Source organism: Balaenoptera physalus (genome assembly GCF_965194825.1).
Source record: "Balaenoptera physalus genome assembly, chromosome: 7".
NCBI classification, from domain to species: Eukaryota; Metazoa; Chordata; class Mammalia; order Artiodactyla; family Balaenopteridae; genus Balaenoptera; species Balaenoptera physalus.
In genome coordinates, this window is record NC_138886.1 from 24,655,249 (window position 1) to 24,680,580 (window position 25,332).

Consider the following 25,332-nt stretch of genomic DNA (forward strand, 5'->3'; position numbering starts at 1 on the left):
GGAACATGTGGGATCTTCCCGGACCAGGGCTCGAACCTGTGTCCCCTGCATTGGCAGGTGGTTTCTTAAACACTGCACCACCAGGGAAGACCCATGTTTCATTTTAGAGCCTGCTTCTATCTTGTCTTTGCCCGACCAAGTACATACTCAGAGCTGGTCACATGGCTGATTCTGTCTCAGCTGTCAGCTCTCAGCTTCAGTGTTCTGCCTTAAAAGGACCGATTCTGACTGCCCTGTCTGAATTGTGCCTTTGCTCCAGTGTCTATACATAGTAATTGCTCCTAGCTCTTTTCACTATTTTAATTCATTTGTTAAATTATTTTTTTTTGGTTAGCTGAACTGTTATCTGCTTTTTGCCATAGTAGTGTTAACCCCAAGAGGACAGAAACTGTGTTTGTCTTGATCAGAGTTATATATCCGCGGCCTAATTCTATGTCTGTCACAGTGTAGGCCCTCAAAAATATTTGTTTAATTAGTAATGAATTTCTATTTATTTTTATTTACATATTTTTTTACATTTTGGCTGTGCGGCACAGCATGTGAGATCTTAGTTCCCCAACTGGGGATCGAACCCGCACCCCCTGCAGTGGAAGCATGGAGCCTTAACCACTGGACTGCCAGGGAAGTCACAGTAATGAATTTCTGTTTAAAATCAAATTTCAATATTTTACCTAATGGCCAAATAATAGATTGAAAGATATGAAACTGCTGACACTTGACCTTTTTTTGGCCTGGAAGAATGGCAGTTTCATATGGTTCATCCTAACCATATGAAACATTTCCATCAAAGTCAACAGCAAGTTCAAGTTGGTTGTTGTCACTAATATATTACATTTTCCTGGAAATTCAGTTCTGGTCAACATAATAAAATGAGAAAAAACAGGTATAATATTGGAAATACTAGATGCAGGGGATAAAATTGCCTATCTGCAGAACCAACAACAATTAACTGAAAAATTAAGTCTTAATAAAAATTAAGGGTCCTAATAAATATGTTCAGTTAAGATGGCCTTACAAAATATACCCAACTAGAAAATAATAATTATGAGTGAGGTAAAAGAAAATATCTAATTCATAATAGCAACAGTAAGATAGTAACAACACTACAAGACTTTCTCTCCCCCAAGTCCTAGAAATTAAGAAATATATGTTATCCCATATGAAGAAAACTATAAAACTTCCCAGAGAATGCTTAAAGAAAACTTGATAAATGGAATGACAAATACATTTCAGGATGGGAAGGCTCAATATTATGAAAATTCCAGTTCTCTCCATAATTAATGTCAACAATTTATTTTCATTTCAGACCAACTTCTAATAGAATTTTGGGGGCATCTTGACAAAAACAAATGCCAGGATCATCTGAGAGAAAAAAATCAGATCATTCAAGAGTTTTCTCGAAAAAGAAGAGAAATGTGTAGGAAATTTCCATGCCTGGTAGTAAAACAAACTATCATGCTACAATAACTAAAACTGTGTGACAGTGGCCCATGAATAAGCTGACATATAAATGAAATGGAAGGGAACTCAATATGCCAAATCAATTTTACACAATAACTTAGTGTATACTACAGGTGGCACGCAAATTCAGAGGAGAGAGAAGATGTACCCTAAGAAATATTTTGGGATAACTAGCTATCATTAAGAAAAAAAAAATTAAATTCTTATCTCCCACTTACACCAAAATAAATTTCAGGAATTAATTTAAATGTATCTATACATGTTATTAATCCATAAATACTGTAGAAGAAAACATGGGAGGATAGATTTATTCAATCTTAGGTAGGAAAGGGCTTTCTAAGCAAATAAACTAAATATAAAACTCCAAAGAAAAAATTGTTAAGCATTTTAATATATTAACAAAAGAACAAACTTTTGTGTATAAAAAACATCACAATATTGAAAAGGAGCTATCAAACTGGGAAAATATTTTTGACATAAATGATAGAAAAAATAGTTGAAATTCTTAATATATAAAGGGCTTTTAAAATCAAAATAAAAAGACAAAAAACACAGTTGAAATGGGCACAAGACATAAATAGGCAAGTCATAAGATGAGAAATATAGAGAATGAGCCTGTATACAAAGGTCAAATTAACCAATGCAGGAGCTGCCCTACCTCAGTTATTCTTGCTATGTGAAATAATGCACATTTAAGCCTTTTTGAGTGGAGGGTTTTTTTGTTTGTTTGTCTTTTTGTTTTTGTTGTTGTTTTTATTTGCAACCCTTCCTGATCCATAATTTGGTACCAGGAGTAGACTTTTGTAAGTAATTGACCTAAAATGTGGAAGTGACTAAATAGTGGAGGAAGTATACTGGGTTGGGATGACCCAACTATTTAAGGTCGAGAAGTTGGTGACTCTTGTTATATCACCATGAAACTTTTTCTTAACCTCTCACCTTAGGATCTTGCCTGTATGCCTTTGGAGGTATAGTACTGGGGGAATGGTAAGAACAACTCAGGATGTTGGCATGGGTAGCCTAATTCTATCTGTCTTCAGTAAGATTCTGTAAGAAAGGAAGCCCATGTGTAGAAAGGGAAGAAAATGCAGCTTTGCCAGGTGAAGTTCTTTCTGCCTATGATATAGTCCCATAATTTGAAGTCTTTGCAATGAAAAAAGCTGAATGTTGTATACAAAAGCTACTATCAGCCAGGCAGGAAGGTGGGAGAGTTAGCAGGAGAGAACTGATGAGATTTGGGGAAATCAAGCCTTATTTCTTTCCCCAATATTTTCCTTTCCTTTATTTTATTGATTGATTGATTGATTGTATTTTTAATATATGTCTTCATTTATTTATTTGTTTTACAGTAGGTCCTTGTTGGTTAGATTGTGGGAGTTTGGGATTGACATGTACACACAGCTCTATTTAAAATAGATAACCAACAAGGTCCTTTACTTTAAAAAAAAAAAAAAAACCAACACTTTGAGTTGGATTTTTCTTTTACTTGAAATTGAAAACATCCTAAATGATTAAAAAAATAGCAAAATATTGGAAACAAACAAGTTGTCCAATAATGAGGGCTTAGTTAAACAATGAGGGGTTAGTTAAACCCTTCACACAATGGGATATCATGTAATGCTCCTAATATTTAATGTGAAAAAATTAGGTTGCAAATGTTGAGCAGGGTGGGGACTAGAGAGGGATCTTTTGGCACAATCAGTGTCATGATCATTACTGTTTAATGAATAGTTGCTAAGTACCAGTTACTGTCCTAAGGGCTTTACATGCGTTACGTCATTCAGTTTATCCAGCTGCACTCTGAGGAAGATACTGTTCTTACTCCCTTTACAGGTGAGGAAACTGAAGCTGAGGTTTTATAACTTGCTCAGGTAAATGGTAGAACAAACAATTCAGGCATAGATCTGCTTCATTCTAGAGCCTGTGCTTAAAACTAAGCTATTTTTTGGGACTTCCCTAGTGGTCCAGTGGGTAAGACTCCGTGCTCCCAATGCAGGGGGCCTGGGTTTGATCCCTGGTCGGGGAACTAGATCCCGCATGCATGCCACAACTAAGAAGCCCACATGCCCCAACTAAAAGATCCTGCATGCCACAATGAAGATCCTGCATGCTGCAACAAAGATCTGATGCAGCCAAAATAAATAAATAAAATACATAATAAAAAAATAAATATTAAAATAAAACTCAGCTATTTTTTGCTTTCTTTGTCTCTCTTGCTGTGGTATCTAGTCAGTTTCTAAATTCTATCAATTCTGTATTTAAAATTTATTTTATTTCAATCCTTTCCTTTTATGTCCAATTATACCAGCCTGGTTCAAGCCCTTTTTATTTTTAGCTTGGACAGTTACAGCAGTCATTTAACTTATTTCCTTCCTCTATTTTCTCTTGCCCACACAATGAATTCATTTTATCTATCACTTCTGGGTTAATCTTTGAAACATTTCACTTTAATTGTGATTAAAACATAACTGTCTTCACTAAATACCTGTTCAAAAAGTCTCTGGGGACTTGTGAATGTTTACCAAACGAAGTCTAAATGCATTGACTTGGCATTCAAGGCTATCCACAATCCCAGCCTGCTTTTTCAACTTTATCTTCCATTATTCCTCTAAATCAGGGGTCAGCAAACTAAGTCCTCAGCCTGTTTTCGTAAATAAAGTTTTATTGGAACAGAACCATGCCTGTTCATTTACATGTTATCTATGGTGGCTTTTGTGCAGCAGAGCTGAATGGTTGTGATGGAGACTGTATGGCCCACAAAACCTAAAATATTTACTATCTGGTCTTTTACAGAACAAGTTTGCCCATCCCTGCTCTAGATGAACCCTTTGCTCTAACCAAATGGATCTACTCTTCATCTCTATCTTAAATAATTTTTGGGACAAGATAGGATAGGTTAAAAAATGTTCGGTGTTTTCTGAACACCACTTGGACTTTCTTACCTACCATGTCTTTTAAAAATGCTTTCTCATTCAATGAGTGAATGGTTAAACAAATAAATTCCATGGTACATTTATGGGATACTACTCAACAATACAAGGAGCAAACTAACCCTTCAATGCTTAATCAAAGTTCTATTGCTACCTGTTCATGTATTAAAACTTTTTTGATTAATGTGGAGAAGTTCATCTCTGAACTCTTCCTCTGAACTACCCGCCACTGCCTCACACACCTTAAAATTTTTTTGTACCATTCACGCATGTTTGTTTTATCTTTTCTGATCAAATTTCTCATTCTTTAGGACTTTTTTTAGGATTATAGACATTTGTAGGTCATTTTCCCCCATTGTATTCACACAGCAAACCAGTGAGGGTAGGCAGTGATGGGCTTATAATTGACATTTTTTGGTGGAAGAAGCTAAGGTGTTCTAAGGTTCTGTGATTTGCCAGTTGTCACAAGGCTGGTCTTTGGAATCCCCAAATTTAGTGCTGGTCTTTTTTTGCCATCTTCCTGAGAGCAGCAGTCCGGTAGCTTGCACAGTTGTATTGCTAGTGCAGTTCTGGCATTGGGAAGCAGTCAGTGAACCACAGATCAGTAGTTCTCAAAATATGGTCCCTGCACCAGCATCCCCAGCATCCCCTGGGAACTGTTAGAAATGCAAATCCTCAGACCCACCCAAAACCTACTGAATCAGACATTGTAGGGTGGGGCCCAGCAACCTGTGTTTTAACAAGTCCTCCAGGTGATTCTGATGCCAGCTCAAGCTTGAGAAGCACTGGCCTCGGTAATCATGAAACATACTTCCTGCTTTTTTCTAAGTCTGAAAAACTTTTCTAAGTTGGTACTGCATGGTGGAAGGCAGGAACAGCCCGACACCCCTTTCAATGATCATTTCTCATGCAGCTAACTGACAGCAAGGATAGCAAGGGAGGTCAGTTCACCAAAATGTTGCAATTGCATGTGCATTTTTTGAAATTAAGTTAATGAAGCCTTTGTCTTTCAACATAGGATCAGAGACCAGAAATCCCTTCTTATGTTACCTTGGATTTCCCCCCAATTAAATAACCTTTACCTTCCCACAGGAGAATGAGGTAGATTAGTTAGGACTTAAGTAGGGGTGGAATTCATAGTATGCGTTTCTCACAGATGAAATTAATAAATGAATGAATAAATGAACGAATCCACTTGAACGTCACCTATGCAGTATCTAGTATTGAGCAGGCCCTGGAGTGGTCTTTATTAATAGAGGACACAAACAGGCAGACATATACTTACAATACAATATCATATGGACAATAACAGTTAAGCACAAGATATGAAGTGATGTGGAGAAGGGAATAGTGGCCTGTGTGTGCATGCTTGTGTGCACTTGCATGCATGTGTGTGTGTGTTTGTGTGTGCATGCATGTGCGTATGTGTGTGTGTCTTGTGTAAGGCAGGATGGGTTCAGGGAGAGGTGTTGAGGATTTCACAGAGGAGGACATTCTTGAGCTGGATTTTAAGATCAATCAGCTCAGCAGGAAGACAAGGAAGAGAAGACGATTCCAGGCACACTGAATAGAATGTGTAAACTTAAGGGGGCGTGAAATAACATGAATAGCAAATAGGGAGCCACAAGTGGTTTGGTGTTGGTGCAGTCCAGAGTGTTTAGGAACAGCTGACAATGAGACCAAATAAGGAGCCAGGAGGCAGATTATGCTATGAATGAGCACTATTCCCTTCTCATCACTTCATACTTGTACTTAATTCTGTTATTGTCCATAACAGAATTGTATGTTATTACAATATAGTAACATTATATTGTAAGTATATGTCTACCTGTTTGCATCTTCTGTTAATAAACAGCATTCCAGTACCTTCTCAGTACTAGACACTGCGTTGATGATGGCAAGGTCAGAAAGGTAGACAGGACATGTTAAAGGCTCTCAGAGAGTTCTTGCAAAAAAGAAATCCATTTAATTTTATTATAATTTTCACATTTACTTGATTATAGGAATCTTTTTTTCAAAGACACTGGACCCAGTGTTTCGTGATGTGTACACTTTGGGAGACCCTAGCCAATGGATCAAAAGCTAACTCCTTAGCAGCACATTCATAGCATGATCTGCATCCTGACTCCTTCCTGTTGTGTGTGTTTAGAAAACCAAAGATGGGGATCCAAAAGGCATAGGAAGTTTTCTGATGAGCCTCCTCAACATCTTAAGTTCCTCAAAAATGGACTTTGGACGTTGCCACTCTGCAATTTGTGGCCTAGTTGCTGAGGGTACATTCCTTTCCTAGGAAGCCCATGTGCAATGCAATGTGTGGTCATCTGTATTTTAGCTAGTTCTTCTCGCAGTTAGAAGAGGTTGAAGGTCCAGGAGAAGAGAGCTGTCCTCCAGGCCATGCCCTACCAGGATGGACAGTGTCTTGTTCTATTTGGGCTGCTGTAACAGAACACCATAGAATGGGTGGCTTATGACCAACAGAAATTTTATTTCTCATAGTTCTAGATGCTAGAAGTCCAAGATCAAGGCGTCAGCAGATTCAGTGTCTCGTGATAGCCTCCTTCCTGGTTCATAGATGGCTGTCTTCTTGCTGTGTCCTCATATGGCAGAATAAGCAAGGATGCTCTCTGTAGTCTCTTTTATAAGGGTGCTAATCCTATTCATGAGGGCTTCACCCTCATGACCTAATTATACCTCTTGTAGGCCCCACCTCCAAGTACCAACATATTGGCAGTTAGGATTTAACATGTGAATTTTGGGGGGACACAAACATTCAGTCTATGGCAAACCAACTCCTCACCCAATAGACAAGGCTCTGCACTGCAGGATATTGGGGCATCTGTGGCTCTCCTCACAGCATGGTCCTCAGGGCCTGTAGAGAAATGCATTCTAGCCTTTCCTCTCTGGCTCGCGTGAGCTGGCCTAAGGGTACTGTTTGCAGGGAAAATATTATGCTGAGCACCCCCGAGAGAAAATGAAGTCATTGCTTGCCTGAGAGTGATTTATTCGTTCATTAATAACATGTTTGCTATCTTTCCAATGATAAATTAGGTCCTTACGGCAAACGTTTTTGTTCCTAACCTGGCTCAAAGGAGAGGGCTGTGCATCACTAACAGGCTGTCAGTTTTCCTGGTGTTCATGTTGGGTCAACTGACAAATCCTTCAAACTCATCATTAGCTGAAGTATGTTTGAACTTTATTCTTGGGCTGTCTAATTGTCATATGATATGAAGCAGACCTCTAGAACGGGTTGCTTTATAACTAGCAATGTAGCCTTTGAAGGAGGTACAATATGCAAAAGAAATTATGTGAGAAAAAAATCTAACACCTCTATTGAAGTTACTACACAAGGTCTAGATATAGGCGTTGTAAAATGAAATCTGAGGTCATAAACATGCTTCACACATCTGGAATCTTGCCTGTGGCAGATATTCTAAAACTTGAGATGCTATATTAAAGCAAGGAAAAGAACATTTATTGAATACCTACTAAGTGTTAGGCTTTTTCACACTTTACCTCATTACAGCAACCTTGTTAGCTGACGTTATTTATTATAAATTTACAAAATAAATAGCTTGCACAAAGTTAAGATTCAAACTTCAGCCTTCTGACATGGAATCTGATCATTTTCTGAGTGCTTATTGCTGCCACTACAAGCCAAGTATATCAAAGAATTTACTGGGAACACCAAATAGTTTCACCTGGGCCAGAGGAACGATTCTAGTTTCTCAGCATTCATGAGAAAAACTCTTTGCCCTATGTGGGTGGACTGGTGGAGGGCTCTGAGGTGAGCCTGGGAGCTGGTTTTAGAATAATGCTCTGCATCCAGTGGATGCTTTTAAAATGAATGCTGACTGACATGGCTATTTACAATTCAGTTGTTGATTGGGTTATGACCCTTAATTCTCCTCTGATATCTTTTCTTACTTCTGTGCTAGAAGATAAAGAACCAGGATTTTTAAAGTCTTGCCATTTAGCTAAGAGAAGCAATCTTCTTTCAAGTAATTTACCTAATTTGTATTGTTATTAGAAATCAATGAAATGATTTCTTCCTTTCTTAGATGGACTGTTTACATTTCTGCCTACATCACCCATCAACTTCCTCATTGGGGTACCCTTGAGCTCAATAAATTGTGATACTCTTCCCATTGCCAAGCACATGTTCAGTAGCCCTGGTGCTCATGAGTGCTGCTCACTTTGTAGTTCTCCAACTTCCTGGCTCCTGTGGTTGGGTGGGGTATGTGGCCACTTCTGGCCCAGTGGGTTGGGGGTGGGAGTGATATGTGTCACTTGTACATCAGAGCATTTAATTGTTGGTGCTAGAGTCTTTAGAGCTTTCTCTTTTTTCTGGAGCAATGACTTCCAATGTTCTAGAAGATGCTGGCTGACTTCTTGCTCATCTTGGGTCCCTGAGTGATTTTGTTGAGTAGAGAGCTTTTCTGACATCCTGTGATCAACTTGTACTCTGAACTAGAAAGAAACATTTATTGTCTTAAGACACTGAGATCCTGGGTTTTTTCTTATCACAATAGACTATTTTGATAGATACAAGAATTGTTTACTGAATGGAAACTTTCAGTAAACTTATAGTTTCTGTTCTCACCACTGTAAGTCCTAATAAATCTTACTACATTGTAAATCCTAATAGAATCTTTTCAGTTCTTATTCATTTGTATAATTATATTGCGTTTGGCCTGCTAACTTCTAGGGCCATATTTTGTCCACCCCTCACCTTTTTTTTTTTTTTAAAGCAAATTCATCTGCTTATGTGATTTCAACTATTACCTATATTTATAGCAAAACAGCATGATGTGTGTGAAAGAATACTAGATTTGAAGATAGATAGGCCTAAATTCCAGTTCTGACTCTATCACTTCATAGAGACCTTGTTAAACTGCTTAAACTGTCTCAGTTCTCTCATCTGTACAGTGGGAGTGATGATGACAGTCATGCCTGTTTCACCAGGTCACCTGTGAGAATCAGATGAGAGAACAGCTTTTGTAAACTGTAAAGAATTTTTCACATGGGAGGAAGTGTTTTAGAGGAATTCAGAACCTCCATCCAGCAAAGCTTCTTCCCTGAACTTCCTCATGTTCAGGATCTACCTTGCATGGCTGTGTCCTCATTAAGATGACTCGCCTCCACATCCGTGCTCATCTACTTTGTTGTGGCTGCATTTTCATCATCAGCTCTTTGTCCCCAGGGCTCACCCCACCCTCTCTCCCTATGGCCAGCCACGTCTTTATTTTTCTGTCACTTTTTCCTGATGATTCACCTTCAGCAGGCTTCCTGGATGTCAGATGCTTCAACCTGGTAACCATCTCTAGGCAGTGCCCTAAAGGCTTATGCTGCAATTGCAACAACCAAACTCAGATGTACATCTCCTTCTGAAACAGAGCAGGACCCTGTGGTCCTTGCCCCGCCCCGCCATGTCCTCAGCCTGCCTTTTGTCTGTGGAAAAACTTTAGCCAAAGAATAAGTTTAATCAGAGAAGTGAGAAAATGCAGAAACAGAGGAAAACAGTCAAAGGAGACCAAATAATAATAGTTTAGTCATTAAGCATAGTCAAGGACCTTTAGTTTCTCCTTAAGGGCTACAGATAACATTCTGAGCCATATCCTGTGAGCTGTCTTATAGATACTGAAACCCCCACTGGGTGGAAGAAGTTAACTACATGATGACCAGGCTGTAGCCATGACATAAGCTACCACAATTCCAAGAATTGGCCTCAAAGAAATGGAAGCAAACCGACCCTGGAACTGAAGATTAACTGTACCTAACACAATCAAGATGACGCTGGTCAGACCACCGATGACCAATTTCAAGATGACTGTCAGAGCGGACTGTATTGTTTCTGCATGTAGCCCCCTCACTGTGTCTATAAAAACTTTTGCCCCCTGATTGTCAGGCCCTCCACTGTCCAAAGGAGTCAGCCTTTGGACAGGCGTTCACCCTCCCCCCACCCTGGTTGCTGGCATCCAGAATAAAGCCAACTTTCCTTTCCACCAACCTGGCCTCTTTATTGGCTTTTGAACGGCGAGCAGCCGGACCCCACTTTCCATTACACTTCAAGTTCTCACTCCTTTGACCCAACTTACTCCCAGCAGTGAAAACAAATTTCCCCAAGCCTCACTTAACTTGTGTCACTTCACTCCTCAGATTAAACACTTGTTCCCAGGTGCCTCTTTAAAATAAGATGCACATGTGTGCACACACGATTTTTGTGGCTACTACAAGAGTGACTCATGCTTGATGTGCCAAAATACAGAAAAGCAAATGGAAAAATAAACAGATCACATATTATCAAGTCACTTTAAGATAATCACTAAGAGCATTTCCATCTTTTCTATGCTTCTATATTTTATAAAAATGCTATCAAATAGTATGAAACATACTGTTTCATACCTAGGTTTTTTACCTTAGTAATATATTCTGAACATTTTTTTTAGGTCATTAGGTAGACTAATTCAGTGAATCAATGGCTCCATTGCAGTCAATTGAATAGATTTACCATAACTGACTTATTTAATTCCCTATTGAAAAGCACGGATTGTTTTCTATTATAAATAACACTATAAAATATATTCCTATGCGTATATCTTGTGTACATTTATATTTTATACTTTTTTGGGGAAGGGATAATGAATCTGTACAGATAGAATGGCTTGGCTGAAGAGTATATGTGTTTTAAGATTTCTGAGATATATTGCTAATTACCTTTCAAAAAGTGTGTACCAATTTATGTTCTGAGCTGGGTAGAAGAGTGTGAATAGCCAAACACTCTCAGTGAGTTATAGTCTTTGCTAACTTTCTGGCAAACATACCCCATTTTGAGCTTTTAATTTGAATGGTTTTGATTAATAGTAAAGTTGAATATTTGGTCATATATTTACCAACTGTATTTCTTCTTTTGAAAACTGACTCCATATAGTTTCCTCATTTTTATAATGTAGGGCTAACCTTTTTCTCACTTCATTATAAAATCTCTTTAATGAATTAAAGATATTCCTTACCTATCATATATGTTTTATTTAAGTTTTATATTTTGTCATTTCCTTTTTTTTCTTACAGTATGAAAGTTCTTTATTTTCAGATGGTTCAGTGTATCAGTATTTCCCTTTAAGTTATCAGACTTTGTTATTATGTTTAGGAGGAATATATATATATATTTATATTTCTTTTATGATTTATTTAAAAATGTTAACTCTTGAATCCACCTGTAGTTTATTTTGGACTATGATGTAAGTAAAAGTGTGACTTAATTTACTTTCAAATAGTTAATCTATTAGTTCAACAAAATTTCCCAGGGGAAGTAAATGCTATCCTGTCATTTAATAAATTCTCATACAGTTATACTTGGGACCATTCTTGGGCTTTCTATTCTGTTTCTTTGATCTAGCTTTCTCTTCTGGCACCTATACATCAATATTTTATTTATTGTAGGTTTATAGTAAATTTAAAATCTGATAGAACAAGTTTATCCACAGTATTCTTCTTTTTCAATAGTTTCTTATTGGTTATCATGCACTTATTTTTCTAGATGAACTTAGGAATTATTTTCTCAAGTTCCAACAATACCATGGTAATTTTGATGGAAAAAGTAGTAAGTCTGTAAATTAATGTGAAGGCTTACCACCTTTACAAAGTCTGACTTCCCATCCAGGAGCATGGAATTTCTCTCCACTTATTTAAATCTTTATCAATGCCTCATTGTAAAATTCTGAAATTTAATAAATATTACTTAGGTTTCTTAGTGGTATTTTAATTATTTTGGTTCCTTAGTTTGATGAGATCTTTAAAAAAAATTCTATTTTTTAACTAGTCATTGCTGATTCCAGCAAACTATTTTTAGTGGTTCTAAAATAAATTCTCAAAGACGCAGACGTAGAGAATGGACTTAAGGACACGGGGAGGGGGAAGGGTAAGCTGGGACGAAGTGAGAGAGTGGCGTGGACTTATATATACTACCAAATGTAAAATAGCTAATGGGAAGCAGCTGCATAGCACAGGGAGATCATCTCTGTGCTTTGTGACCACCTAGAGGGGTGGGATAGGTAGGGTGGGAGGGAGACACAAGAGGGAGGAGATACAGGGATATATGTATAGCTGATTTACTTTGTTATAAAGCAGAAACTAACACACCATTGTAAAGCAATTATACTCCAATAAAGATGTTAAAAAAAAAAAAAAGAATCTCAAAAAAAAATTCTCTTGGATTTTTCTAGGAGGAAAATCTTAGCATCTGAAAATAATTATAACCTGATTTCCTCCTTTCAACTATTTCTACCTCTTATTTATTTTTCCTGTCTTATTGCATTGATTAAAACTTACAAAACAAGGTTAAAAATAGGAGTGAGTGTTGGCAGTTCTATCTTATCCCAAGTGTTTCCCAGTTAAGTAGATTACTGGCTGGTGCTTTCAGCTAGTTATCCTTTTTTCATGTTAAAGAAGTAAATTTCAGTTCCCAGTTTTAAAAAAAATCTTGGATGACTATTGAATTTTATCAAATGTCTTTTTGGCAGTTTTACAATGATCATATGGTTTTTCTCCTTTGACCTATTGATGTGATGAATTATGTTAATAGATTTCCTCATATTAAACTATCCTACATTCCTGGAATAAGCTCTACTTAGTCATTCTGTATTATTCTTCAAGTACACGGCTGGATTTGATTTGATAATATTTTATTTAGGAGTTTTGCTTCTATGTTTTTGAGATTGGCCTATAGAGTTTTTTTTGAGAGGATTATCTGTGCCAGGTTTTGATTTCAGGGTTTTTCTAGCTTTCAAAACTATAATGGGATGGTCTTCATCTTGAATCAGTTAAGTAGCGTTCCTAATAGGGACATGTAGGCTCTAAGGATGGTGTGATGGAAAGAACACATGACTGAGAATTAGAAGACAAAGTTTCAATTCCTGTCTCTGCCCCATTAGCTCTATAAATTTGGGCAAATTATTTCACCTTCCTAAACTTCAGTGTCTTTGTCTTTAAAATGGTAGTTAAACCCAGTTTCTGCCCCAAGTACCTTTTGTTGTGACAGTTGAATGAGCAAATGAGAATGGAAATACTTTGCAGAGGAGAGAAACAACATTCATCGAGTACCTATTGCATGCAAGGTGCTGTGTGTAGCATTTTACATAAATGATGTCATTACTGAGAATCCTAACTATAATCCTCACATGCTCTAGTCACAGTGAGGACTCCTTAGAGCCTTGCAGCAGTGGTCCATGGCCAGCATTATCAGCATTACCCGGGGGCATGTTAGAAGTACTGAAATTCCAGCCTTACCACTGAAACAGAGTCCGCATTTGCACAAGAACTGCAGGATGATTTACATTTACATTAAAGTTTGAGAAGCACTGATGGATTCTACATCATAATTGTACAGATTCCTCAGCATCAGAATAGAAATGCAAATGTAGCATTTACAAATAATTCCAATAATGATTCTTTTGTTCATGGTTCTGATATTCTGGATGAGATGACTTCACCATTGAGACTGTAAACGTTAGTTATTTAGAGCAAATATGAATATGCACACTAATTTCCAATCCAAAGTTGACTGTCCTTGGAACCTGAGTAAAACTGACCGATCCATTGTGAGTTATTTTCTAAAAAGTTCAAAATTAAAAAATAGTTTTAGTGCCTGCAGATGTACTTTTCCCTGGGGAGACTCAATCATACTGCATTCCCATCAATGTGAAGGAATTTTTCAGCTGATCCTAAGCAACCACAGACTTTTCACTGGGGTGAGGATTACTATGTCATTTTCATCACGAAGATTACACTAGTCACTCCTCTAGCAAGTTTTGACTTCCTCCAAGAGCAAAGGGCAGCATGCTCTAAGCTTCAGTACACACATTAATATATGTACATGCATGCACACACAAGCTTAGAGAACATCTAAGATTATGGCGGGAACTGAAACCATGGCGACCAAGAGATCAACAAGGATTCTCTCCATGGGAGTTCTGCAGGGATGTGTAATGCAATCAGGGTAACTGTTTGCAGGCTGCGGCTGGCATTTGCCATGGAGACCGGCAGTTGGGTGAGGGAAACCCTCCTCAGTGACGTGGCCAACAGCTGTTTTATTCCACTGGGTCTTGCATGCAAGCAATTCTTTCACACCCTATGTGAGAGGGAAGCACAGGTGTGTTTTTTGGTATAAGCTAGGAAAGCAGAGGAGGAAGTCCAATGTGAAGATAGTCCTAATCATGGCATTCTTCCATGATGGATAAAGTATTTCTTTTGGTCAGAGTTTAAATGGACATTAAAAAAAACTATCCATCATGTCAAGGATGCTATCATTTTAACCCAAAGTGTAGAACTTTCTGTGATTATGAAATAATTTCACTGTTAGAACTTCCTTCCCAGTTCAGATATTGTGTCTATAAGGCTTTCTCCAGCTCCCTAGGGCAGAAATAATTGCTTCTGTGGATGTGTGCACTCAGAAATTTGTTTATAAGTCTCTTAGAACATTTTGTAAATTATATTGTAGGTTAGGTATAACCATCATTTCCACTTAACTAGTTCACCTCCCTCTGTTAGCACTTAGGTCTGGGTCCATGGCCTAACCAAGTAAATATGGCCACTGTGCCTAGAACAGTGCCCGACACAAAGCATATTCATGACTGTATTAATTAGGTATTGCGGTGTAACAAATTGCTACAGACTTAGCAGTTTAAAAAACAAACATTTATTATCTCACAATTTATGTGGGTTACCTGTTTGGCCCTGGCTTAGCTGGTTCCTTTGCCCAGAGTCTCATTAAACTGCAATCGAGGTGTTGGATGGGCTTCATTTTCATCTGGAGGCTCTACTGGGGAAGAATTTACTTCTAAGATTATCAAGTCATTGGCAGAATTCATTTCTTTGTAGCCTGTAGGAGCTGAGGGCCTCAGTTCTACAGGTTGTTCACAGTTCCATATACATGGTCCTCTCCGTAGGAAGTTCACAACATAGCAGCTTACTTCTTCAAGGCTAGCAGGAGGACAAGAGTGACTCTAGAGAGACAAAGTTTTATGTAGCACAATGTAATCCTGAGAGTCACATCCCATCACGTCTGCAACGTTCTGTTGGTGAGAAGCAAGTCACAGATCCTCCTCACACTCAGGGAGGGGATAATATAAGAGTGTGAGTGCCAGGAGTTGGGGATCACTTTAGGGTCTGTCTGTGATAATGACCCTTTGCAATTTTTCCAATGAACTGGCCATTCAGCTGTACCAGAAACATGAATGCTCCATTTGAGCTTATTAGGATGGGAAAGGAGATATCTACTCATCACAGAACTCTGTTATCATCTATATTCTATTCTTGTGAGAACTGAGTTTCATCACATACAGGATGAGTCCATGTCTCTTATAGAAGGCTTTATTTTATTATAGTTGCCATTTTTGTAATTAGAAAAAAGTTGCAAAATGTCCAACTGGGGTTGTAAATAAAACAAGTATTTCAGAAGAGTTCTAAATGTTTTTACCTGATTCTGTGCAAAATTACCATGGCAGCCATGAGAATGCATCTCTCTGATTATAGAGAGTATAATTGACTAAGGCCCCCAGCTGCTCTGAAGTTCAGCACTGCAGATCAAACTGTTTCTTCCCACGGGTTGCTCTCGGCCAGTGAAGAGCCTGGTAGAGATACTAAAAGAGGCCTGTTACTGCACGATGGGGTCTCCCTGATGGGCCTCTTGGCCTTAGGAGTCCCTTCAGTGACCTGGCCAAACTTGCCTTAGGCCTGAATGGCAACCTGAGATACTTCTATCCAGCCTTCTTCTTTCCTTCCCTCTCTCCTTCACTTAGGGCCAGACCCACATCATGGCCAGATGAGTCTCCCAGCCTCCCGACTCTCTTGCCATTTTTTTCTAGCAGTTGTTTCTCGTGATACATTTCTGACATTTCTGATATAATTCCATCTTTATATCTACTTCTCAGATGACCCAGGCTAACATAGTTATTATTCAGTGCTATGTCTTTGAATAAAGTCCCTCCCTCTCAGCTGACTCCAGGAATGGCATGGGGAGAGGTTGGAAAGAACATGGACATCAGATCTGGAAGACTTGAAGTAAAATATTGGTACTACCTGGATGACCTTGAGTGAGTCACAGTCTCTCTGAGGCTCATTTATTTCATCTGTAGAATGGGAATAACATTAGTAATAATGCATTTATGGTAGGGTTAAAATGAAATTGTGCCTAAAAACATAGCTCCCGGAACAGAGTAGGTGCTTAAAAAGTACTGTGTTGATACTTTGCAAGACATAGTAAAGCAGTAATACTTTTTATAAATTGAGAGGGTGTATTGCCATGAGATGCATCTTTCTGTAAACCTCATTAGCGTTTACAAGGTAAACTCTCAGGTACAAGGAATATAGGGAGCACAGAATCCTTTTCAGGGCATCTTTGTGGGCAAGAAAATTATAAAAGACCAATGAAATCAACATCTTCTTGTGACACAAGCCCATGGAAGGCTGGGCAGGGATGGGAGAGTACAGTGGGGTTTACAGTCAGGGCAGTGGGAAGGAGGGCAGAGCCTGGGGAAGCCTGGAGGGATGGGGCCTGCAGGTCACCATCCCCCATTTTGGTTTAGCAGCAGAAGTCACAATAGGGGTGATGACTGTGCTGCTCACAGGGGCTGGAGAGAAGCCATTCCTGGGGTCTTCTTCTCATTCCCTTTTCCAGTTTAACCTCCACTGTACCTTCCAGGTAGGATTTATGGCTAGATCTAGTGAGATTTCTGTGGTTTCCTTGAACTCCCTCGCCCTTTTCCCCTCCCCAATTCTCAACTCACCTAAACGACCTTTACCAGGAAGCAGAGTCCTTCCTTCCACCCTTAGGTACAACCAGAAAAAGTGAGAAGCCTTTGGGGGAAGCATGTGACCCAGATTACAGAACTAGTGTATATACATGTATTGTAGCTGAAAGCCTGGGTTTTGGACTCAAATGGTCTGGCTTTCACACCTTTGCTCCTCTTCCTGTGTGATCCTGGGCAAGCCACTCAGCCTCTCTGAGTCCGATTTCCCTCATCTGTAGAATGAGGTAATGGTCTTTTTCTCTTATGCTATGAGAACTGATGACCTCTTCCCGGGGCTGGCACATGGGGTGGGCTCAGTAAACTGGCTCTTTTCTTTCCTTATATACAACGTTGTTTAAAATGGCTTTTTCAGTCATTCTACTAAGCAATTTCGGTTCCTAATAGCAATATATAAAAAATGCTTGAAAGTTTACATGTGTTTGCTCATGTTGTGGCTTAGAGCTTTGGAAAGTGAGAAATGCAGATGAATTGTGTGTCTGACAGTGAAGAGTAAATGGCCTTGTGCCTAGCTTCAGAAGTTGGCCTAAAGAGAAACACACTATTAAAAAAACAAGTAGGAAGCAAAAAGCTTTCATATGTATGTTAGGGCCATTCTGCAAGTGTAGGCCAAAAAGCTCTTTTAAGTGGTCACAGGAAAAAAATAAGGGAGAAGCGTAGCTAGAAGAAACCTTCTAGCTAGTACCATCCCACCTCCTTCGGTCTTTTACTTTTCCCAGGAAGGGAAGCAAAGAGCTAGTTGTGCAGGATCCCCCACCTCAGATGAGGGCGACCATTGGAAGCAGGGCCAGGGCAAGTATCTTTACAATATAACCCTCTGTGTGATGCCAGAGGCAGAGTGGAGAAATGGAAAGTGACCAGATCTGGAATCTGAAAACCTGGACTCCCATCTGCAATCTACCACTTACTCATTGTGTGACTTGGAGCAAGTCACTTCATCTCTCTGATCTTCAGTTTCATTATCTGTAAAATGGACATAACAAAATAAATCATAGCACAGGCTGTTATGAGGCTCAAACAGGATAGTGAATACATGTGAAAGCTTCCTGTAAATTACTGTGTAGAGGTTAGCTATTGGAATACTATGTCCTATTACAACCCCCTGAGTTAGAGCCTCCCTCTGGTTATCATTGAAAGATGGTCTTTAAATCACAGAGTTACGAGAATTTAGAATAACTGGGTGCATCATACAATGGATGATGATGATGAGGAGGAGGAGGAGGAGGAGGAGGATAATGATATTTGCATAACTCTAAGTGGCGACTGCTACATAGGAGGAATTGAGGAAAGCAATCTGGCTGCACGTGGATGCTAAGAGATTTGTCTGGAAGCTGCCTTTCATGGCACACACACTGTTTTTACTTATATCATGCATTTGTTCATTTGGTGCACCTGGAGGAAGTGCCAGTGAAGATAATGGGGGGAGGCAGGGCCAAGGGAGAGTGGAGTCTAAATATTTATATAACTTTTTAAAGAGGAATTTTGGATCTGTTGTTCCGAGTCTCACAACTGTCTTCTGTTTTTTCCCCCATTTTACAAGGAAACTGAAGTTCAGAGAGGTTAGTTAACTTGCACAAGAGCACACAGCTCAAATGTTGGTGTTGGGATTCCATGTCAGGCCTGACCTGATACCCCTGAGAAAATGCACATGGCAGGGCTTTGTAAGCAGTACAGTCCCAGGGAGATGGACATCATCCCTCCTGTTGTATTTAAACAAAGAAGGCAACTGAAGCCCAGAGAAGTGCAGTGGTTTGCTTAAGCCCACCCAGCTTAGAAGCAATAGAAGGGCCTAGAACTGGATTTCCCTATTCCTAGAACAGAATCTGTTCTACTCTGGTTGCTGCTTTAAGAGTGCTTTCTAGTCCTGACCCCTACCCTCTGCCCTGCCCCCTTTTCTAATTTTTTAAAAATTAATAAAAGTGAGTCAAGCAATGGCTAATGGGCTCATGAGAGGCTAGGAAACATACTTGTGAGGCAGTCATAAGATCGCTTTCAGCGAAACACATGATCTTGGTAACAAAAAGAATATAGAAATACATTTCTTTGAATGCTCTTCAACCTAATCAGCCCTGATGCTGCTAAACTGTTCCTGACATTCTCTGGTCCCCCTTCCTTTAAAGCCCCAAATAAAGCATAATGAAATAAGCTATAAGCATTTGGGGGTTATTCAACTCTCTGAAGTGCTTGAGGATGCAATTTGTAGGCAAGATGTTAAGGAATTAAAAAAAAATATATAAAAGCTGGCTGGTGCCAGGCCGGGTTGTACCAATTTCTCCATGGCCCTGTTGCATGTTAGGTATGCATATGGTCCACACATTTTTCAGAAACATACCCCCAGGTGTCAGGACCTATTCTTTAGAGCGTATCAACTAAATGTGGAGAGACGGGTGTGCTGAGGAAATGAAAAATAAAACCCCAGCTGCTCCTTAGAACATTGCTGTAATTTGGAGGCTCGGCATAGGCTGCAATGTTCTTGTCTAGAGCCCAACAGATGCTGTACCCTAAAAGGTGAGCTCCTCTGGGGCTGGACTCTGGGCACTGGCTTGTTGTCCCCGGGCCCAGCATGGGGCCCAGCACAGAGCAGGGTCTCTGGGAGCTCGAGGTGAATAAATGAATAGGCGAGTGAGGCTAGCAATTAAATTGGTATTAGGAGAGAAAAGGCCCTTTAGAAGAAGCTGATTAAAATAACCCGTGATCCCAACCCACTTTTCCCTTAGCCAATTCCTGCCTAAAAACCCACCGCCATTTTAAAGAGTTGGCTGCATGTGTGGTGAAAAAAGGGGTGAGGAGTGATCCAGGGAGATTTGGGTGTATGACCATCAGGATTGCATTTGAGCCCTTTCTTTTCTAATGTAGCAATTGTAGAGCAGTTAGGGCCATGCTTGGCACACAGTAGGCATACATTTCATTCATTCAACTTACAATGTGCCAGACCTAATGTCAAAGGCTAGTGGTGAAAAAGTCACTACCCTCAAGGAGCTCAAAGTTGAGTGGGTTTGGAGAACTTTACTATCATTATTGAATTCTCTTGATAACTGCTTTAAGGCAGATATTATTTCTCTTCCTTGAGTGATAAGGAAGTCAAGCTTTGGAGAAGCTCCATGGTCAGGGCCCAGCCCTGTAACCCGAAGTGCTGGTACCTCAAATGGAACACTGCATCAGAGGTTACCAATGGGCAGCTCACAGCTCAGTTCTGTCACAGCACATGTTTTGTTTGGGCTGTCAGTTGTTTGTGGAGAAAGAAAATATGGAATGGGAATGCCTTTAGACAGAGCGTGTGCTTCCCAGTTCATGTGGTCCCTCCACACCCAAGTTCTAACCTGTGGGCAGCTGAGTGTGTAATCCCAGCTCAGATTTACTGTTTCTACACCCAGTGCTCTTTCCAGTGGGCTTAGGGATATCTTATCTGCCTTTGACAGGGCCTACACCTGCACTACTCATCTCTCTGGGTCTTCTCTGATGTAGTGCTGATGGTTACTGCTATCTTTCTTACAGTTTCTTCAACACCATGGACTGATTATTAGCTTTGGATTGAACAGACCAGACCACCTGTGGCAAGCACAGATTCTGGTATAGTTCCTGGACTTTTTTGGGGGCAGGAATGATGGTGGTGGTGGTGATGGAAGGGGGGACATTGTATAGCACAGACTTGGCACATACTAGATGGTTGGTCAGTGTTTCCCAAATAAACAAAAAATATTCTGAAGCTAGCCTGCCTCTTCCAATAGCTCCAATTTTAAAAAGTTTTTCTTTTTTTCTTTTTAAAGTAAGGAGCATTGGTAGGCTATATTCAGTTCACTTTCCTCATTTCTTTTATGGAAAGGGTGGGCAGCTGGTATTACATCCTCTAAAATGTTTCCATGCTGAGGTCATCTATTCCATTTAATGTAGTGTGTGGAGCTTTGGGGTCTCCATCAATCACTGGGAAATGAGCTGAAGAAAATGCAGATCTTTATCCAGAAAATCACATTGGTCTTGGGTGCCCACACTAGGCCTGACTTGAGCTGTCTTGGATGTGGGCAGGTATTGAATCTGGTCCAGAAATGTCTTCGGAGGAGGCAGGGCCTCCCTGAAATCATAAAGAGGGAAGGCCCATTGCCTGTGCTGTAATTGATAGCACAACTTGTCTGCCCTTTTTTCACTTAGGTGACTTAATAAGGAGATGAATGAGTTCCAGCCCTTGTCCAGAGCTCATTGAATATATAAGATGCCCAGTGGGCCATAATTGGTCAAGTTGAGGTGGAATAGCCTGATGCATGAGAGTGCGGATTCGAAGACAGACTGCCTGGGTTAGAATCCTGGTTCTACCAGTTATAAGCTCTAAGGTTCGGGTACATTAATGGCTCTGTGCCTCAGTTTCCTTACCTGTAAAATGGGGACAATAATAGCACCTACCACATAGGGTGTTTTTTTGTTTATTTTAATTTTTATTATTATTTTTATTGGTGTATAATTGATTTACAATGTTGTGTTAGTTTCAGGTGTACAACAAAGTGAATCAGTTATACATATACATATATCCACTCTTATTTTAGATTCTTTTCCCATATAGGCCATTACAGTTTTTGAGGATTTAATTAACTATTACACAGAAGTGGCTTAGAACAGTGCCTGGCATGTAATAAGCACTCAATGTCTGTAGCTATCAATCTTTCAAAATCCCCCAAGCCCACCCCTGAATTAGGCCTGATCTACAGAAAGCAACCAACTTTCAGTCATCCAGCTTTGATCCTGTCCTTTTAGTTGACAGGAGTTGATGCAAGAATAGTGTTTCTATTCTTTATAAATGGCAGTTGGAGATGGCTTCATTATCCATACAGTGTTCTTGCAGAAAGACACCTATCTCTGACTATGGATATGTTTGCTTTCTGTTGACAAAAAATGAGTGATGTTACTGTGTTTTCTTTTTGCCTTTTTGTCAGGAAACCTAGAACATTAACCACTGCTTATCTTGAGTGCCCCAGAGCGTCTGTTTCTTCCATTTCCTTCAAATGGATATTTATCTTAGACTAGAGCTTCTTAATTTTTCAATGGCACCACTAAAAATAGCCAAGAATAGTGACTGAGGGGAATTTGAACATTATAGTCTTAAGAGTTCAGAAGCCTGAATTCTCTTTCAAATTTTGTATTTTAACTTGAAAATGTATACATATTTTGAACTTGAGCGCATTCCATATCTGTGTTTGTTTTAGTGTTCAGTCAGTGTTTTGAATTATCAATCTTTAAGTAGAAGGCACACCTCTGAATTTATGACTCCTTGTGAAGCCATTAGTGCTGTTCATCAAGGAACACTTGATGAACCCCTTCCAGGCTCATAGTAGGACTGCATGTCCCAGTCAGCCTGAAGTCAGGTGTGACCCTGTGACTAGCTTGGCCAAACGAAGCACATTAGCTCTGGGCAGTGCACAGTTTGCCACACTGCTTTGCTGTGGAGAGGTAGAAGCTCGGGCTGAGAGGAAGCCTCTGTCAGCTGCGTCCCCAAGGGACTGATGAGCCACATTCTTCTACTGGATTGGGCTGGACAGGCTGGATGGACAAGAGATAAATGCTGTTGTTAATAGCCACTGAGCGTTCAGGGCTCTTTGTCATCACTGTACAATGCAGCCCATCCTGACACACACCTTCCTCATCCCCTTTAGCGCCCATCAAGTTTCTGAAGGGAAGCCTGTCTTCCATTTTGAAAGTGTGGCCTCCAATATCTTGCCTAAAACAGTACGCTTTGGAAGATGAGGAATACAGATGAGAAATGGAAAAGTTCAAATGCTGGATTCCCACTCCCCCATTTTCTGGAAAGATTATTTTTCTTACTCTTTAAAATATAGCAAATAGTGTGAAATTTGTGAGTCGTTCTCAGATTTAGAGTCTCAATATATAGACTAAAATCAACTTATTATTTGTTAATTTTGGGGATGTATCACTCTTTAACAGTTATGTATTTACTAAATGCCCAGGGCTATGTACTGTATCTGAAAGTATGAATGATAAGTTTATGTTGAGCCATAAACATTTGATTGGTGGATTTTGGTTGAAGTATCATGCCTAAATATAGTGGGCACTTGGTAAATGGTATGGTGAATGAGTATACTTTCATTAACCTAATAGTGAAAACTCACAGGCCCTTCTTCACCTGTTTATATCTCACTTGGGCATTGATTTCATTTTGTCATTTTGTTTTATAGCTTGCTGTTGATATGTTAGTCCCTCCGACTAAAATACTAACTCTTTTATGCAGGAACTAGATCATTTCATCTCTGAGTCTTCCAATGGGGATAAGTGTAATTTCTGCACACAGCAGGTGTTCAATAAATGCTTGCAGAATTGAATTGAGTTAGGTGATAAATTAGTGTTGTTTAGAAACCAAGGATACTGCAGTGTGTCCTGACATTATAAATGGATTCCGTTTGCACTAACTCTAATTCTCAGCTAGAGCTCACTCCTGTTTCTCTGGCAGAAACTTCTCACTGTGGTCAGTATGGTCCCTGAGGCCTATTACATGGGCAAACTACAGCAGCAGTCTGACTTTTACTGTCTCCCTTTCTTCAGCCATCAAATGAAAATGGCCCCAGCTCCTCATTTATGAAGTGCTACAGGATTCCTCTGCCACAGCTGGTAGGATCAAAGCAACTATCAGGAATTTGCACATGTCTAAAGCATCTGAGGAACCAGTTGACCAATTTGCATAAAAAACTTGCCTTCCTGGAACTTCGGGACGAAGTTAGGAGAAAGATAAATGAGAGATGTGGGAAAGGTAAGAGACCCAGAAACATCAGAATCTAGGTGCTTTGGTTGTCTATTGCCACGTAACAAACCACCCTAAAACTTAGTGACTTAAAAAAACAAAATGTTATTGTCTTTCACAGTCTGTGGGTTGCCTTGGCTCAGCTGGGTCCTTTACATTTGGGTCTCTTATGTGGCTTTGTGTGATAGCAGCTAGGGCCGGAGTCAGCTGAGTGCTTGAGTGGGTTGGCCTCTGAGATGACTTCTCCACACACATCTGGTGCCTCAGCTGTATGGCTAGAATGGTTAGAGGCTGGCCAGGTCTCTCTCCCCCACATGACTAGTTTAGACTTCCTCCTTGCATGGCAGTCTGAGAGAAGTAGGACTTCTTACATAGCATCTGGCTTCCCTTAGAGCAGGGTTTCTTGACCTTGGTGCTGTTGACATTTTGGGCTACTTTGTTGTGGGGAGTTGTCCTGTGCACTGTAGGATGCTTAGCAGCATTCCTGGCCTCCATCCATTAGATGCCAGTAGTATATCCCCCACTCCCACCCCCATGCTGTGACATTAAAAAACATCTCTAGACATTGCCAAATGTCACCTGGGAAGCAAAATGATCTCGGGCTGAGAACCACTGCCTTAGAGTGAGTGTTGCAAGAAACCCAGGTGGAGGTTGCAGGGCTTCTTATGACCTAGCCTTGGAGGTTAGGCAGAGGCATTTGTGTTCTGCTGGTCCAAAGTGAGCCCCGGGGCGAGCCCAGATTCAAGGAGAGAGGACCGTACAAGAGCATAAATACAGGGGTACAGGGTTCGTTGGTGGGGGAGTCACCTTTGGAGACTAGGAGTTTGTTAACAGTTTACTCATGGAAACAATGTTCCAGGATTCTTCTTATGCTTCTTGTCAGCTCCTTTTAACGATTCTCTGCTGTATGCTCACTTTGTCCCCATTTCTGTGAGAGGCACCGGATAAAACGACACGTAAGTCATGGTTCCTGTTCCTGAGAATATTGGAGGCCATTTGGGGAGACAGATTCAAAACCAGATATTTTCAACACGACACGGTATATGATGGCACACAGAGAATGAAAGGTGTGAAAGGAGCATGGGAGAGGGGTGCTTATTCTAACGTGGGAGTTCATACACGGCTTCCTGGAGGAGGTAACACCTGAGCCGAGACTTGAAAGATGAGTGAATCAATCCAGCGGAGGAGATGTGGGAAAGGCGTTCCCAGCTGAAAGCACAGTGCAGTGGAGCAGGCGTGCACACTGGTCTGTGCAGTGCCTACAAGCCCTAGGTGTGTAAGCCTGTTGTGGGGATGGGGCGGGAGCTGATGCCGCTCGGAAGGGGAGGTATAGAAAGTAGGCACCCTGTGCACCAGGCTAAAGAGCAGAGACTTGATGTTGTATCTGTTTCCTGGTTAT

The 25,332-nt window shown here is 40.1% G+C and overlaps 1 long non-coding RNA gene across 1 annotated transcript in view; it reads left to right on the plus strand.

The window, feature by feature from the left end:
• The window catches only part of LOC309665097, a 914,413-nt gene that overhangs the window by 24,944 nt on the left and 864,137 nt on the right, over window positions 1–25,332 (plus strand). The window lies entirely within an intron of this gene.